This window comes from Bombus pascuorum, chromosome 14 (genome assembly GCF_905332965.1).
Source record: "Bombus pascuorum chromosome 14, iyBomPasc1.1, whole genome shotgun sequence".
NCBI classification, from domain to species: Eukaryota; Metazoa; Arthropoda; class Insecta; order Hymenoptera; family Apidae; genus Bombus; species Bombus pascuorum.
Genome location: NC_083501.1, coordinates 4,859,050 through 4,875,403, shown reverse-complemented (window position 1 = coordinate 4,875,403; position 16,354 = coordinate 4,859,050). Strand labels below are relative to the sequence as shown.

General features: G+C 34.6%; 1 protein-coding gene and 1 long non-coding RNA gene across 3 annotated transcripts in view; one reads left to right on the top strand and one right to left on the bottom strand.

Annotated features, from left to right (window-relative positions):
• Positions 1 to 16,354, bottom strand: part of LOC132913887 (peptide-N(4)-(N-acetyl-beta-glucosaminyl)asparagine amidase) — a 53,297-nt gene that overhangs the window by 19,308 nt on the left and 17,635 nt on the right. Inside the window, exon 2 of the mRNA XM_060972527.1 lies at positions 13,609 to 13,844. The gene's annotated coding sequence lies outside the window, so the exon portion shown is untranslated. The remainder of the gene's footprint in view (positions 1 to 13,608; positions 13,845 to 16,354) is intronic.
• On the top strand, positions 2,227 to 3,973 carry LOC132913920 (uncharacterized). Of its 2 annotated transcripts, none has more exons than XR_009659487.1 (3): positions 2,227 to 2,559; positions 3,169 to 3,239; positions 3,562 to 3,973. It is a non-coding gene; the product is annotated as an uncharacterized LOC132913920 (long non-coding RNA). The 2 variants fall into 2 exon arrangements; XR_009659488.1 differs by having other exon boundaries at positions 3,169 to 3,247.

Genomic DNA, 16,354 nt, shown 5'->3' with positions numbered 1-16,354 from the left:
GAGCACGTCTGTGTGCACCCCGCCAGACTTATACAGTCGATGACAAAACTAAATGTCAGGTAGTGGAAATTGGTATCAATGAAGTTTCATTAAATATATACGTAAATTTTACACACAAATGTAAATACTAATTTCATATAATACATACAATACATAAAATAAATAAAATTTAAGTACATAACACTCGTACTAGTTTCTTTCAAACAATTCATCGTCAATGATATTTATATTCTTCTACTACCTGTACGCTTATTTTTATTGTCAACTGTATATTCCTGTCTATAAGTCATGGGACACTTGTCTTTAGGCAAAATTATTGTCAAAACTTAAGTACGCTTGACATTATGCAATTTCAACATGTAACATAAATGCTAACTTTATTTCATAATAGTTACTTTATAGTATAAAACCGTACTTTAATTCGATAGAATACGGTAAGGCTTTACAACTCCAAAACTGTACACGAACTTCTCGAGTGACAAATAATTTATACATTTGACGTTCGTATAATAGGTGTCCATCGACTCCACTACGATTTCTCATTCGTACAGTAGCAGCTCACGTTTAGACGAGTGAGTTAAACAAGCAACAGTACATTTAATCGGGCACCGCCTAAAATCTGCTTCAAATAGATGGAGCTTGCATAAACAGAGTTCTACTGTAACTTACGAACGAACAAAGTGAATTTAGAAAGTCCTACCTACATTCTGACAATTATTTAGTCACAATTGTTTCTAGCAATTATTATACTCGAAATAAATCGGTGTACGGTGATTTATGGACAAGAGTGTACATGTGTTTGGCAACACGTCGCACCCACACGCGAGAACATTATAATAACCGTGTAGCCACAAAGGCGACAACTTACTCACAGATTAGAAGAAGAAAAGTAGTACTTGAGCGGACTCTCGAGGCGTGCCGGTCTTTACGGTGGCGTGTTTAAGTCGGCCGCACATATTTAAAGAGCGGCCGGTAAACTTCGCGAAAAGGAGAGCCGTGTGAAAGCACGCGAGGCTCTTTTTTTCCTCACTCGTGCTCTCCCCTTTCCCTGGCCACGCCAATTCACGTCCAATTAAACGTAAAAACGATCCGACAGCGTTGAATGCTTCCTAAAAAGGGAACAATCACGCTCTGGATTAAGCTTTCGTCACGAGTGTCGTAAGTATTTTTTGCGAAGACGATTCGCTGATTGCTCAATGAGTCGAGTGTTCCATGCGTTTTATGTGGTTGGTGTTTGGAATGAAATTTGGTTATTGATGACTTGCAATGCTAGGTATTTTGTATGTTGATTAAATTACTATGATGTACATCGTGGATGTTTACGTAAATGGATATTTTTATGTTTATTATTAAAGAATGAAAATTAAATACGGATCTCTTCCACTTAAAATTACAGTCCTCCTGCACAATTTAACTATACGATATTATTAATGAAATTTTATACATCAAAAGTTATAAATTACCAATACTCTTCTCTTTTCTTCTTTTTTATAATCGGTATTAGGAGAACAAATATAAATCTGTCAGCTACAATTCTCTATGTCTTGTCAATTCACTAGCATCTTCGTCACTTTTATCCTTAAAAACAAGTCACCATGTTACTAACTCGAAACCTGGAATCACGTGCAGAAGTTAGGACCAGTAAATCCTATAAGCAGAAAGCCTCGCGTTTCTTCCAATCATCATTTACACTGATCTACTAAAAATGTCACCAAAAATTCACCAAATGGCGTTGGACAAAGAATAATAACATAAGAAAGGAAACTTGTTGATAATATGTTGCGTTTTACAATAAAAACACCGCCTCAGAATTTTCAATTTTTCAACATACGAAATACAAAACATGTCGTCAACGGAAGAAATGCAACTTAAGTAGAATTTTGCCTACTAGATATCACACTGAGTGCTATACTTTATATATTTTATATACTTTTATATTTTGTACACATTTTGCATCTATATATCGCAAGTTTTTAAACTTTCAATGCACTATCGTGAGCCAATATACAAATAAATAACCTGACACATGTAAAAAAGAAAGACACAAAAAAAAAATTTCACAACAAAGTCAGTCGTGACCGACAAGAACATTGCGATTGAAAAATGAGGTCAAAAAGATATTCAACAAAAAACTTTACCGCGATACAACTTGACATTAGCAGATAACGGAACATACTCTTGACCTCACCAGTCTCGTCTCGAGGAATACGAAACTGGTTACGATATTTAATCATCGTTCTATAATCGTAATCTCTCAGAGTGATCGTAGCTTTTGTACGGTTTACACCGCTCGTGAACGCTCTACTACGTGTTGTTACGCTTTGTTTTATTTCAATTCACAATGCTGAAAAGTTATGGAGGTGTGATCCTATAGTCTCGCGGGTGTCATAGCGAAGCGTTGTTGTGTTTGTCATCGACGTGTTAGGGAGGAAAACGCTTCCTGGTAATAAATCGTCGAATAATTGTTCGGCAACGCGGTTTTGTACACCAACTGGAATTCATCAATAGCGGTGGTCTAGTCGTCGATCTGGTTTTTCACGCTATAGGCTATTTCATAAGGTGCAGATCTTGAATCTTAAATTCTTAATTTAAGAAGTATGATTTTCATTGAGCTGATTGAAAAATTCGTGTCGTTTAGTTTATTCGGCATAAATTGATATATTTCCCAAAAATATAATTTCAAGCGAAGGGAAAAATCATGTTCTTTAAAGAAAAAGCTCTGATCCTACGGAAATAGGTTGCTTTTCGTTTCTTCTTAAATTTCGCTACGAATTTTCCGGACGATCTAATGTTCGTTGCTTGGTTTTTTAAAGACGAAGAAACATTGAGTATTATTAGATTGTAGATTTTTATGCACCTATGTAAAATTAAAAAATAATAGATGCATAGAATGTACACAATATATAGACATAGATACAAGTAATTCTATTGTTCCGAAGTAATTGTATTGGATTGAATAATAAATTTGTTCGTCATTCACTAACACATAGATGCATTTCGGAGAACGTAAAAATGCACGTATCACGTTAATCTGTCGGAAATAATCCCTCATTATAGATAGTTAGATAACTAATAATGGTTAAATAACAATAATTATGAATGGTTACGATCACTGATGTTTCTCATTGATATGTTTCCATTCTATGTAACGTACTATTAATGTTGCAGTACAGGCTGTTTAAGAAGAGGTGAACATAAAATTTGAAGCTGAGTTCAGTATACAGAAATTGGACAGACACGTTTTGAGGTAAGTTTGTGATCTGTGAAAACACTTTGAAACTTTCACTTTTATTTTTAACTTTGGAATTTGGTTAATCACGAATCGAAAATAAATAAAATTAATGTTTGCACTAGAAGTGGTCATCCATTTGTACATTAAAAAGAATCAAGCACTGTTCATTTCATACTAAAAGAAGATTCTTGATTGAGAAGTTAAAGCAACGTTCAAACTCCTCCTTATTATACAAGTTGTTCCATAAATGAAAACACTAAGGAAATAATATCGTAATGTTTTCATCCTACTTTTTTTCTTCTTTCATGTTAATTTATTTCCACTTCAAGATCCGAGAAGATACCACAAGAAAGATGTTGCGATTCTCTCTTTTTTCTCTTGCTATCTTCATGCTCGTTGTACTGATGCATCTCTCTCAGGGAGAGACGACAACAGAGCTGCCCTTGCTCTTGCAGAGAATCAAGAAAGACACCAAAACGCAAATCAAAACAGGGAATTCGGAATTTAAAACCATTTTTGATCCACCCACAGACGCGACTACAGAGATGAGTACTACAGCTACAGAAGCAGGACAGTTTACTGGTCTGCAAAACATCATTGAACTACCCAAGAGATGTCCATCCGATTCTGATTTTATACGTGGAAGCTGTCGCAAAAGAATTGACTGAAATGAAATATGTAAAATCGAGATTTGGAAACGTCCTATATATCGTACAATATATTCATAAAAAATTCGAATAATTTATTTTCTTTACGACTTTTATCAGGAATAGAATGAAATATAGTAGGGCCGAGGTTTTGGAACGCCCTGTACATCGTGTTAATATATTTGTACGAATATTCTACTAACTTTGTTCCTTTGTTTCAATTAAAATAAAATATGTGAGATCGATGAAAGTCGATGTACAATTATATACATACTTCCATCTGCATTTTGAAACATCTTGTACGTACAAAAGATCGAGCACAGCATCACGTTCGATTATCTCAAGGGAGATTGAAGAGGAGATCGGATACTAAATGCGACATAATTATCGAACACTTGTCTCACGCGAGTTTCATGAAACTTAACAAGAATGTGCGACGAATGAAACGCGAAGGGGCAAGGCGGAAATATCGGATGGCAGATTCCACGGAAGTAAGTTTACGAGAACCGATGAATCTTGCGTGAAATGAAATGTGAAAAACTTATCGAATAAAGGTTCCGTGTAATTTTACGAGGACCAAGGAATCTTCCGCCAAATGAAATGTGAAATGATCTCTGAATGAAACCGTTCTACTCGAATAAGGCTTGATCTACGGAACTTCAAACGATCCGGACCGAACGTTTGCGATCGAATGAAATTCAAGACGAAAAGTTGACTTGATCACGATCTTTTCTATCATTGAATTTCGCATTTGATTTATAAAGTCACATTCGCTATGCAACTGATTCTTATAAAATACGCAAAATTTAATAATTCGCGAAATTCATTATTCAATAAATTACCAAGCACGAAAGCTCAATTACACTAAAATACCTGTAAACACATGTAGATCCATAATTTCATAATTCTGTGTCTAAGAATATACCACTTAATCAATCCATTACCGGTTGCACTCAGGTAAACAAATTCAATTTCATAGGGTCTCATGTTAGTCACCAAGCGTGGAGCGTGATATCTGATCGCGATAAGGATCAAGGTTTCTTGGCAAACGCTTTCAAAGCACGAAAGAAACTGGCCGAAATTCCCGCGTTTCACTAACAGCGCTCCACGCGCGACACTTATCGTAATTACTCATTAACTGCTCCCGTTCCCAGTTGATTATCAATTACGATCGTTGTAAGCTGATTCATGCTTGTTTCGCGTGACACACGTACTAAAACCAGTTACAAACTGTGAATTAAAACTCCCTGCGTAAACGTCCGCTAACGGGTACAGATACACAGCGTACTCGAACACAGATAGTTATATACAGTGATTGTAGAAAACATTTTGAACATTTTGAAATTTTCCTGCTTTCTACGCAAAGTTTTGGGAAGAAGTTCTATGTACGTGAAGAGAAACGCAAACTTTAGCCCGCGGCCTGTTACGAGAACGGGTTTAGTAGTGTGAAAATCTTCAGGAGTAGAAGGATGTGGCGTCGATCAATTAACAACGCAAGGGGTGCATCATTGTAATGATTTCATTACCGCTGTGTATATTTCTCACAGACCACAAAAATATTTAAACAGTCAATTATCTATTAAATTAATGAATCTCAATATTCAACGGGACCATACTTCAAGATTACTTTTTGATTAAACATATGAATGTTTTTTGATTTCTCTATTATTTATGAAAGGTGAGTACAAGTGTTTGTGAATCACTGTATACGTGAACACATTTACAATATGCTAGTGTAGAGTAAGTTAAATGGTAAATGAAAAGAAAGCCGAATTTGCATGATAACTAATTGTGAATGTGGAAGCTTTGGCGACGAGTTCACCGTGCCCCTTCAACCTTTCTCTTACCGCTTGTGTTCGCGTATTCCAGTCAGCCAGATTTTGTACTCATTGTCAGAAGTAAAGACCCCTCGACACTTGTTGCTCGCCATCGACATTTGTCTGCGCGCCCCACCGTTATATACGCGTGTGCATTTCGCTTTCGTGGTTGCATTCTTTGTCAAGTTACACGTGTAGACACGAACTACGTTCGTACACATGCACACATAAAAGGGGAGATGTATACATCGTTACGACGACTTCATAATGCCTGCGACCGGTATTGCGTTTCCCCTTACTTTCTCCGTGCTCACAACGAATGCAAGGTTATGTATCCATTGCTGTCGGCCATATTGTATACGGGGTGTCTAATTGAAACGCCGATGATCCCTCGTGTAAAAAAGAAAGAGATGCACGTGAAATGGGTTTTGTTCTCCTCTGCGTTTTGTTTTTGAGAAAATACGGTCGAGTGTTTCTTGTTGATTTTTATTCCGTTATAATGGAATTCTTCTTTTCTCTGTTTGAGAATAATGGTTCAGAGTTGGGAACTTTTGTTGGATTTTGATTGAGAGTAAATCTGAGGTAAATTAGGTTTGGTTTGAATTAAAACGAAAATAAAAAGATCGGCAAGAATCTACACGCGACATTTTATGTATATTTTAAATCGGTCTGATTCAATATGCGACATTTTATGCATATCTTACACTGGTCTGAGCGAGATGGCGCTTGGATTCAAAGTTAACCTAATTTAGGATAGGTGTAGTAGGGGAGTTAAGTATAGATTAGCGTGAATTAACTTTGGATTAGACATACATGAATTACAACCAGCTTAGCGCGAAGCCAATGAATTGAGTTTGCATTATTCGTGATCGAAGTTCTTACTAAATTAACCTATTGGAATTTAAAAATATAATTTCTACGAAATATATTCCAATTTAAAAATATAATTTGCATTAAATATATATTTGTATCGCAGAATCTCGATTAATGAGCTTTATCAAAATCGAAACACGCGTGCAACGGTGGTCGATATTTTTTACCGGATTACAATCAGGAAATTAATTCGTATTTATTTTAAAATAAATGAATTGAATAAAAAATGTTATTTTTGATTTATTGGATTCGATTCCAATGTTTCAGAAAGATAACGTTCCGCGCGCGAAGGTATATTTAACGAGGCGGCAAACGCACCAGAGATGTACAATATTTGATTCTGTATAAACGCGTTATTTTCCAATCCAGCAACACGCGATATTTAGCTCTTAACTAATCATTGATCCATTGGGGATTGTAACAATTTGGGGTTATATTACTTAATTTTGGTTCAAGTTGTTTTATTATATTGGTACAATGTAAAACCAATATGGCAATGTATGGAGATGTAACAAGATATTTACTGCAAGATGGGGATTTTTTAGAATCTTGAATATTTGGAGATTTTTAGGTATTTTTAGAATATTAATTTTTTTTTTATTTTCTTGCGGGTATCAATCTTTTTCTTGGCTGGTAACTTTTAAAAATAAATTTTATTCGTCGATGTTCGCACTAACTTCACACGTACTTAAACCCATCGCTAGTTTTCATTAAAGCCTTTCATAAATTCCGATCAGACCATTCGGGCGATTCCTGTAAAATTCCGGTGATAAATGTAATTCCATACATATAATTTAAACGGAGCGTCGAATGAATTTCAATCGAATTCACTTAAACGTATACAACGTTTGGCCGAAATTTTCTTTCGGCTACCCATAATTTTTCGAGGTTATTCGAATAATGTTTGAAATCGCGAATACGAGACACCGACCATGCAGGGAAAATAGAGAAAGGACGAAAAAAAAATAAAACCAACCCTACGGTCGATGATTTCGCCATGTACACGACGGGTCACGGTTTGAAAGCGAGCCAAAAAATTTGCTCTGGCCAGCGTGGAAAAACACATAAAAATTCCGACAACGACGTAACTTCATTTGCATCACTAATGCATCGCCGTTGTCGAAACAAATTTCCTCGTTTTTCCCGTCTCTTTGTTCTGTCTTCTCCTCTCACATATATACAGTCACTGACCAGAAATAAAAAAAAAAAGGAAAAAAAACAAGGAAATATACTAAAAAAGCTACGCACAATTAGATTCAACGGATCTGAATAGCCGTTTTTGTACTTCGTTTGAAAATATACATATATATCGGGTTTTGCGAAAAGTTGTTGCGTTTTTAAGTTGTGTGATCAATTTATGATACACAATAATTTTCATTGCATTCAAACGGGATTTTCTTGAGATTTATTTATCTAATTCTGTAAAGTTCCATCATATTACTTGCTTGATTAACTTTGTACGTTTATTTGATTTCTTATTTTATACTATTTTATTTATTGTTATTTACATTCTTCTATCTTTTATTTTATGGTTCAGTTAGTTATAGTTTTTTCATTCATGGATGCACTAGTCATTTGAATAGGCTATTAACAGTGCAAGAGGGAAAAAATGTTACGTGGATTTTATGTAATTTGCAATATTTCAAATAACTTAATAACTTTCGTATGCATTGATTTATCACCCCTTTAATTGACTTTTATGGTTTTATATTAAACTGCAGATTGAGAAAGGTATTTTTTGTTCTGAATGAAGCGATGCAGTGTATAACATGTAATAAATAACATTGCATAATTCACAAGAAGATGAATTTGTTTTTCATGGAAAAATCTAGTGGTGCATTAGATAGTAACCTTCGCATCTATGTGTTATGCTAATTTGTTAAAATTACCTACTACTTTATCTTGTTTTGTCAGGTATAATTACTTTTATGGAAATCGTTTTTAATTGATAAGCATAGATTTTTTAAGAACACCCGCTTTCCCTTCCAACATTTATTTATTATTTCCTTCATACGAGAACACGTGATACGAGTTAAAATAAAACGAATTTTCATTCGTATGCATGCCATATTTAATATATTTGTTCCGCATATAAAAATATATTGAAAACGTAAATTAACATTTTTTCGCTCCAAGTCATGTTATGGAAAAAATCGAATTTGAAAAGTTGAGTAGTCTGCAATTCTTGACTAAACCTATTCAAACTCTATTTTCTCGAAAACAAGGGCTTCAAAGAAAAAAATTGTGTCCTACATTTTCAATTTATTTTTGCATGTAGAGTAACTCGTTATCAATTGTGGGGTAGTTTCCAAGTTTACGTATACTCGAAGGATATTATCAAACTTGTAATTGCTACGTGATTCTTATTTAATATTAATAATCTATGATTTTCAAAATTTAATAACAATTCAATTATATAAAAAGGCCCTAATATACAGGTGTATAATATATATAATATATATGTGTAGACTTCTATCTTAAAAAGCTTTGTCCAAAATTGTACGAACATCTTAATATATAAAACCTATTCCGTTTGAGAACGTCTCAACATGATGACCCTGATTCGTTGATAAAAAAGGATTTCTATTTCGAGAAACCGTGACTGGTTCCCAAAGACATCCTTCTAATTACACGATGTCGTTGTTGTCGATATGTGGTGATATATTGTCCGTAAGATATACGGAGAAGGAGAAAATGTAGGTCCATTTCGTGGCTGCGAGCTACAGAAACAGATGACAGGATATTGCCTTCACGACCGATAATCCATTGTCGTTACTTCGTTACGGCGCGCATTATTGTCGTACGAGGTAAGAATCACCCTTGGTACTTTTACATTTTTACGAGTCGACCCCTTTTTATCGGATCTTCTATGATTTTTTATTCGTTCGTAAGAAGACAAATTTACCTGCTGCCTCAGCAAAATTTTCTACCTTACTCGCGCCTTTATTCTCACTTCTTTCTATATATATATATACTTTCATCATTATTATTATAATATTATGAGAGACAGATTTTCACTCTTCAATGATAAATTGATATTATTAATTTTGTTGCTTAGTATCCCAACCTGTTTTTATTGGCATTAGGGATCAACATTGTTTTAGAGTTAAATTTTATTTGCAATTTTTTTCAGTCAAATTTCACTATTGAATCCTATTTTTGAACATAGAAACAATAAAAGAAAATTCTGTAGATTTGCTTAATATTTCTTTGGTGCAACTTATGCAATTTTAAAAAAATGAAGTCAGATAGTTAAGAAAATAACGTGTATTTATTTAAATCCTCTTATAAGTCAGAGTTAAAAGAAGAAAAATGTTGGAGTTCTATATTCATGCAGAATGATATGAAATATAAATGATGACTTCTCCGTCATATTTGTCTTTAGACTACTACAGCCGTAACTTTTTTCTGCTTCGTTAAACGAACATATGAAACTCAGAACATACCCTCTCTTTCGTTAATATTTCTCTTTTCTATATTAAAAACCAGCGAAACATTTTCATCGTGATCAATCAATTTTCCCAAATACATCCAATTCCATCGAACGATCCGCCCTTTCCACACGCCAGTTTAAATATTTCCTCTTTTCACTGTATCCTTGTGGACGATTCCCCCCTCTACAAAACACCATCGATTTTGAAAGTTGATTCAGTTTCCGCTTATACACACATGCCGCTGTATATACAACATACCTACAGGGCGTTTCAAAGTGGTTGGGTACATATTTGGGTATATCTTCTTTGTGTAAAGTGTTGTTTTAACTCGACGACACAAAGGGACTGTCATAATATCAACACTAGAATTGCTGACTAACGAAAGCATAAAATTTCCATCGAGGAAATCAAAATCAAATGGATGAACAAATATGCGAGACGAAAAATATTGTTTTTTCGTTTATAAAAAAATCTAGCTCTAAAAGCTTTCATATTAAAAGTTCAAGTCAAACTCTGTCCAATTGTGTGAAACACGGTGTAGAAAGTTAACAGTTACGCTATCGTTATTACACTGAAAAATCTTACGTAACATTCTCGCCAACATTAACGATCTGTTTCAAGCTTTCATAACCTCTACATTAAAAGTCTGTATTTTAAACCAAAATCTGTCTAAATATATGAAATATCCTGTAGAAAACTATCTTAATTAACTTATTTGAGGTTTTTAGACTAAGAAACCTTATATAATATTCTCTCTATTTCAAGCTCTCATAACCTCCCCACTAGAAAGTGAGACAACCTACCATAACCTAACTAATTTACCATAACCTAACTAACCTACCATGACCTAACTAACTAACTACCAACCTGACTAACTACCATGACCTAACTAACCTGAATAACCAAAATAACGTACAATACCAAAACATTACAATACTATGATTGCCATTTTGATCAAAAAATGCTTCTGTTTCGCAAACGTGTCATAAAACCGTGCAACTTGGGTAAACGAGAGTCGCGACTCGAACCGATCTCCATCGCCATGCATTCGAATGTCTATGCACCCGGCTGCAACTGATTGCTCGCTCGTTCCATCGCGGTCCTTCCTACCTGCCCCTACTACCGAAACGTTATAGGGGCGCTGGATATTGAATTCGCTGCGAAACTTATGTTTGTTTTATTCATGCCAGAGCACCAGGGCCCGGTCGAAGCCGACGGGACACCAATGATTATGGGTTATCGATGCTGTTCGACGTCGCGGCCGCTTATGGCTATGCAAAAACGCCGTGATATTGGCCCAGAGGAAAAATCCGGTGTTTGACGAGACGTAGGTGGGAGGGACGAATTCGTTTTCGTGTCACGCCGTCTATCCCATCCTTTTCAGCCCTCTCTCAACTGTGCTCGATGTATTTAGTCGGCTGGTCGAACCGAATGGAGTAATTTTTTGTTCTTCCGTTTTTTTCTTTCCTTGCTTACTTTTCTATTACCCCCTTTGTACTTTTTCGATGACGTTGACGTACAGTGTATAGGATGATTCAGTTCAACTTAGCATGTCGCTATTGAAGATAAGATAAATGGTAAAAAAGGAGAACTACGACAAGTTTCTATTATAGTTACGTTATTACAAGCTTTTTGTATCTTTTGGTCGACGTTGACGCGATGTATACAGGGTGTTTCAGTTAAACTTAACCACCAACCTATTTCTGCCACTACAGGGAGCAACAAAATGGCTAAAAGGAATTTATACTTCTTTGTTACCTTCCCTGTATCCTTAACGTTGGCGTTGTATATATAGGGTGTTACAATTGTACTTGTCATCTTCTTATTGAATATAGGGAAAAACGACTGGTATAAGTTCGTATCTAAGTTACTCTTTACTTTATTCTATTATGTATTGAGACATCAATAAATGCAAGATTACACGAAAAGTATCCTACGTACTAATAAGAACACCATATAAATACATGCGTTAGTGTACATCATTATATAGATTTATTTTTGAATAGAAATGGTCTTTTTACAATCAGTGAAAGAACAAAGACTTTTATAGTCGGTGATACGTTTCTTAACCTATATTTTAGTAGTTATTGGAGCCGATAAAGACTTGGAATTTATTAGTCAAGTGTTTTCAAAGAGCCTTTCAGAGTAAGATATAAGATGAAGGTGTTTAATTATACGAGAGAGGGAGAAAGAGAGAGAGAGAGAGAGTACACATCGATTTCTAATAAAGTCAGAAGACACAAGTCGTGCATTTTAGTCGGCACCTTCTCCGTCACGATCGGATATTAGTAATTGGAATTACGAGCTTCCGTCGTAAACCACCGCTACCTCCAAACAATCGACTTCCGTGTATAGCAACGTAAACTGCATACTGATTTAAGATACTAAGACCTTAGAATTCTAGCAAAGTTCGACACGCCAGATGAGAAACATTCGATCAAACACAAAGCGAATAAACAAATTAATCTATTGCTCTATCCTTGATCCAACTGTATAAATATTATTTCTAATAATATTAACCTTCTAAAACGCGATATGGCTTGAAAATTGCAGAAGCATTAATGAATCGATAGCCATAGGTTTTACGTGAATCATTTTTCATTGTTATTATGATTGTATTACTATGATTGCTGCTATGAGTAGCAAAAAAGAAAAATTAAGTACATCACAAAATTATATAGAATTTGCTCCAAACTCAAAGAATAGACATGGCCTTGACGTCACAGAATCACGTAAAATCTAATTTACCTAAAAGACGCGAATTTCTGCTACGAAATCTACTTGGTTTATTAAAGTTATCGGAGCAATAAAATTTATTCCTTTACGTATAAATATTAATCGTGATGAATATTTATGAAATAAGATAAATTATAAAATCTTGATCCATAAGAAATTATCAAATATGTAAATTAATTTAGGATCTTGAGATTCACCCATTTCTAAAAACTATAACTATTTTTTTCCTCATATGGTAGTTTTAATTAGTTAACGTCATTTCTCGTGACTTAATTTACTTCATGTGAAATTCACAGATAAAATCTGAATTTTGTTTAAAAAGGCACCGAGTTAATGTACACATAATGTCATGTTATTAACCTTTTCACACTCGATATGGTATATGCAACTTTATCCTTCGACTAATTATTAATCAACTAAGTGAAAACACTGGGGAAAATCTGTCTCTATTATCTAGTAATAATTGATAAAATAAAACGTTGCGCACGGTTCAAAGAAGATTTAATTTTAAAGGAGTTGAATAATTCTCAACAATTCATAATTGTTCACATCTTAACATTTCAACAAAATCTATAAAACATATAAAAATAAACATTCAGTTATACACATAACACATAACACATAAAATTAATAGATCCACGCTGCTAGCCAAAATTTTAACTTGATTTGGTATATTATAAGACACAGTGCGTATAATATAAAATACATTAGATAAAGAAGAACTTGAATTTTCTCAAACGAGTATAAGGTAATGCTAATAATTGTGGCTAGTAACGTAGAAGAGCAAAATAGAAGAAATTTTCTTAATAAAGAATCTTAGTGAGCGAAGCGATATTTCAAGGGCACGATCAACTTAGAATTCTCCATACCTCTGGTTCCACACGTTGCACGCGGAATTGGAGGAAAACGACGAGGCCTGGAAAGCGGCGTTTCGGGCAATGCCGCTTTGAAAATCGATAAGCGACTCCGCGTAGTCGACCAGTCAGGAGCTTTTCGGTGTATCCGCGCCGGAGATCCTGCTCTGGTCACGTGGCGCTGCTTACGTCCACGGAAACACCAGCCATCAGCTTAAAACTGCACATAGTGTCTTCTTATAGACGGAGCTCTGCAAAAGATCACGGACATAAATTGGTCGACCAGGGTCGAGTTAAACTTACGTAGATTAGGTCACATATGTGTTTTATTTTCTCTTCGTCACATACAGTAGCTACTAAAGATATTTATACGTATCCCTATTTTCCAATGAACCGTTCTTTTTCTCAGGTTCCACTATTTCGGTTTCATGGTATTAAAAATTTTGTCACTCGTATGAAAGTACTACCAAATGATATTAAATTTAGGCTTGTGAGACTTCGACAACTTTATGATGTAGAGTCGCGAAAACTTTGCCAAGTTCACATTCGAAAATATTTTATGGAGATTCTTCAGGAGTACGATAGACATACGATTATGGTTATAAGAATTATGTCTTTTTTCACAAAAAGCATTAGCAAAAACGTGTTTCTATTAGCAATAATTGATAGAATAAAATTTTCCCAGCGCATCAGGCTTCTCAAATTTTTCTATTCATAGGAAATTCATGATTAAGAAGAAACTTCCAACGTAGCAAGCGTATCATAAAGGATTTCATTTTCCAATGAAGCGTATTCTTATAAATTCGCACGTTTCATTTTTATAGTATCAAATTTTTGTAGCCATATGAGAGTACTACTAAATAATACAAAATACAGTTGGACCTTATTAGTTTGTATATAAATGATACAATAAATACAACGCTGCTCGAGTACCGTGTGTAGTTACCGTGCATCCTTCGTTACTATGCACACTTTGATTAATACTACTTAAAATTTCAAAACTCGGCCGATATAATCATAACACAGTTGGGTCTTGTTATAACATTTTTAATAAAATTTCCAAATATTTCGTATAACAAGTTTTCTACAACTATTCGTATACTTTCACTGGCAACAGTGTCAAGTACGATCATGGGCATTGGTGATCTAAGTGTGACAGTATCTATCAAGCGTGTTTTCTTCTGTGACTTGGTTACGCGGCGCATTGCAGTGATAGATCGGATTAAAACGTCCGATTAAAGGGGCCGTAAGTAATTGCATCCAGCAGATGACGAAGGATGATTGATCGAATTAATCAAGCTGGCTACTCGAACATCGCTAAAAAGCAACAGCCAAGTTCACGATAAATGGAACATGGCCAATTCGAACGCGAACGAAACAACCGAATCGGCTGCCTAACTTATTCAACTTCAAAGTGAAAGCAATCAGTTCTACTATTTGCCTGGTTAAATTCGACAGCGTCGCTACTAGCCATTCCAAATTTATCGACTCCCATTGCGAGGGGGTAGACAGAGACTCTGGGAAGGGTTCTAAAAATCGTAAATAGGTCACCGGTGTCAAACAATCTAATCCTACTATTTACCTAGCCAATTTTACCGATTTCGTTTTAGCTGTTTCACATATACCAAAATAGAGTCGAAGGGTAATAATATGGAAAAATTGGATCCAATGATTCTAATTAAATTGAAGATATAATACAGTTTATTTAGTGTATATCTGAACTTTATTGTCTAAAACTACTGTCTAAATAAAGTTTAAGGCAAACTTTTAAACTTGTTAATTCCGTGTAAAAGAATAGAAAGTTGTTAGTTAAATTGCATAAAAGTCTCAAAAATGTTATCGGTAATAATAAATTCTTTTGTATGACTGACGTATTGTCACTTGTCATTGTATTTGACTTGATGTATTGACCTAATAGTGTCAAGTTTGATAATACAATAAGTAAAGTTCTATAAGTGAATTTCGCATATGACAAACCAGTCTAAGGACTGTTTATACAACAGAAGCCTGCAACCTACAATTAGTAATATATCAATTCACTAATGTTATTAATAAGTAAATTACTACGCAAAAGGGCCAAGGTAATTATAATTAAATCTCCAATTGTATGTACATGTAATCAGTATAAAATGAAGTTTAAGTTAATTTGTGGGAAAATTTGCTGATTTTGATTAATGTAGTGAAAAATCGGCAACCAAATTCTGAGAACTCTAATAACGTTCAAAAGCTTATATTATTATGTTGATGATTATAATTAAATTTCCAAATGGATGGATCGGAAGAACTCGAAATGAAATTTATAGAAACAATTCGTAGAAAAATGTTGCCAATTCCAATTAGGTGGGCGAAAAATCGCTTCGCAAATCTCATAAAACCCCTGATAATATTTAAAACCCTGAGGCAGATGATCATAATGAAATTCAAGATCCAATAAAACTCACTGAATTAATTTAAAGAGTAGATTTAGAGTAATTCCTGAAAAAACCAAGCAATTACAAGGGTAAACGTGGCTAACCATGAAACCCACAATAATACTCAAATCCCTGTACCACGTTATGATAATTAACTCCAACATTCAATCAGATCCATTAAACCAACCCAAGACCCAATTTTCACGGCGATTTCTTAAAACGAAACCACAAATTCCTACTAGAAGGGTAAAAAATTACCTGATTCCATAAAAACTCCGATAGTGCTTTAAACCCTACAGCAAGCACCTCGATTAAACCGAAAACTCAATCAATCTAAACCGAGATTCAAC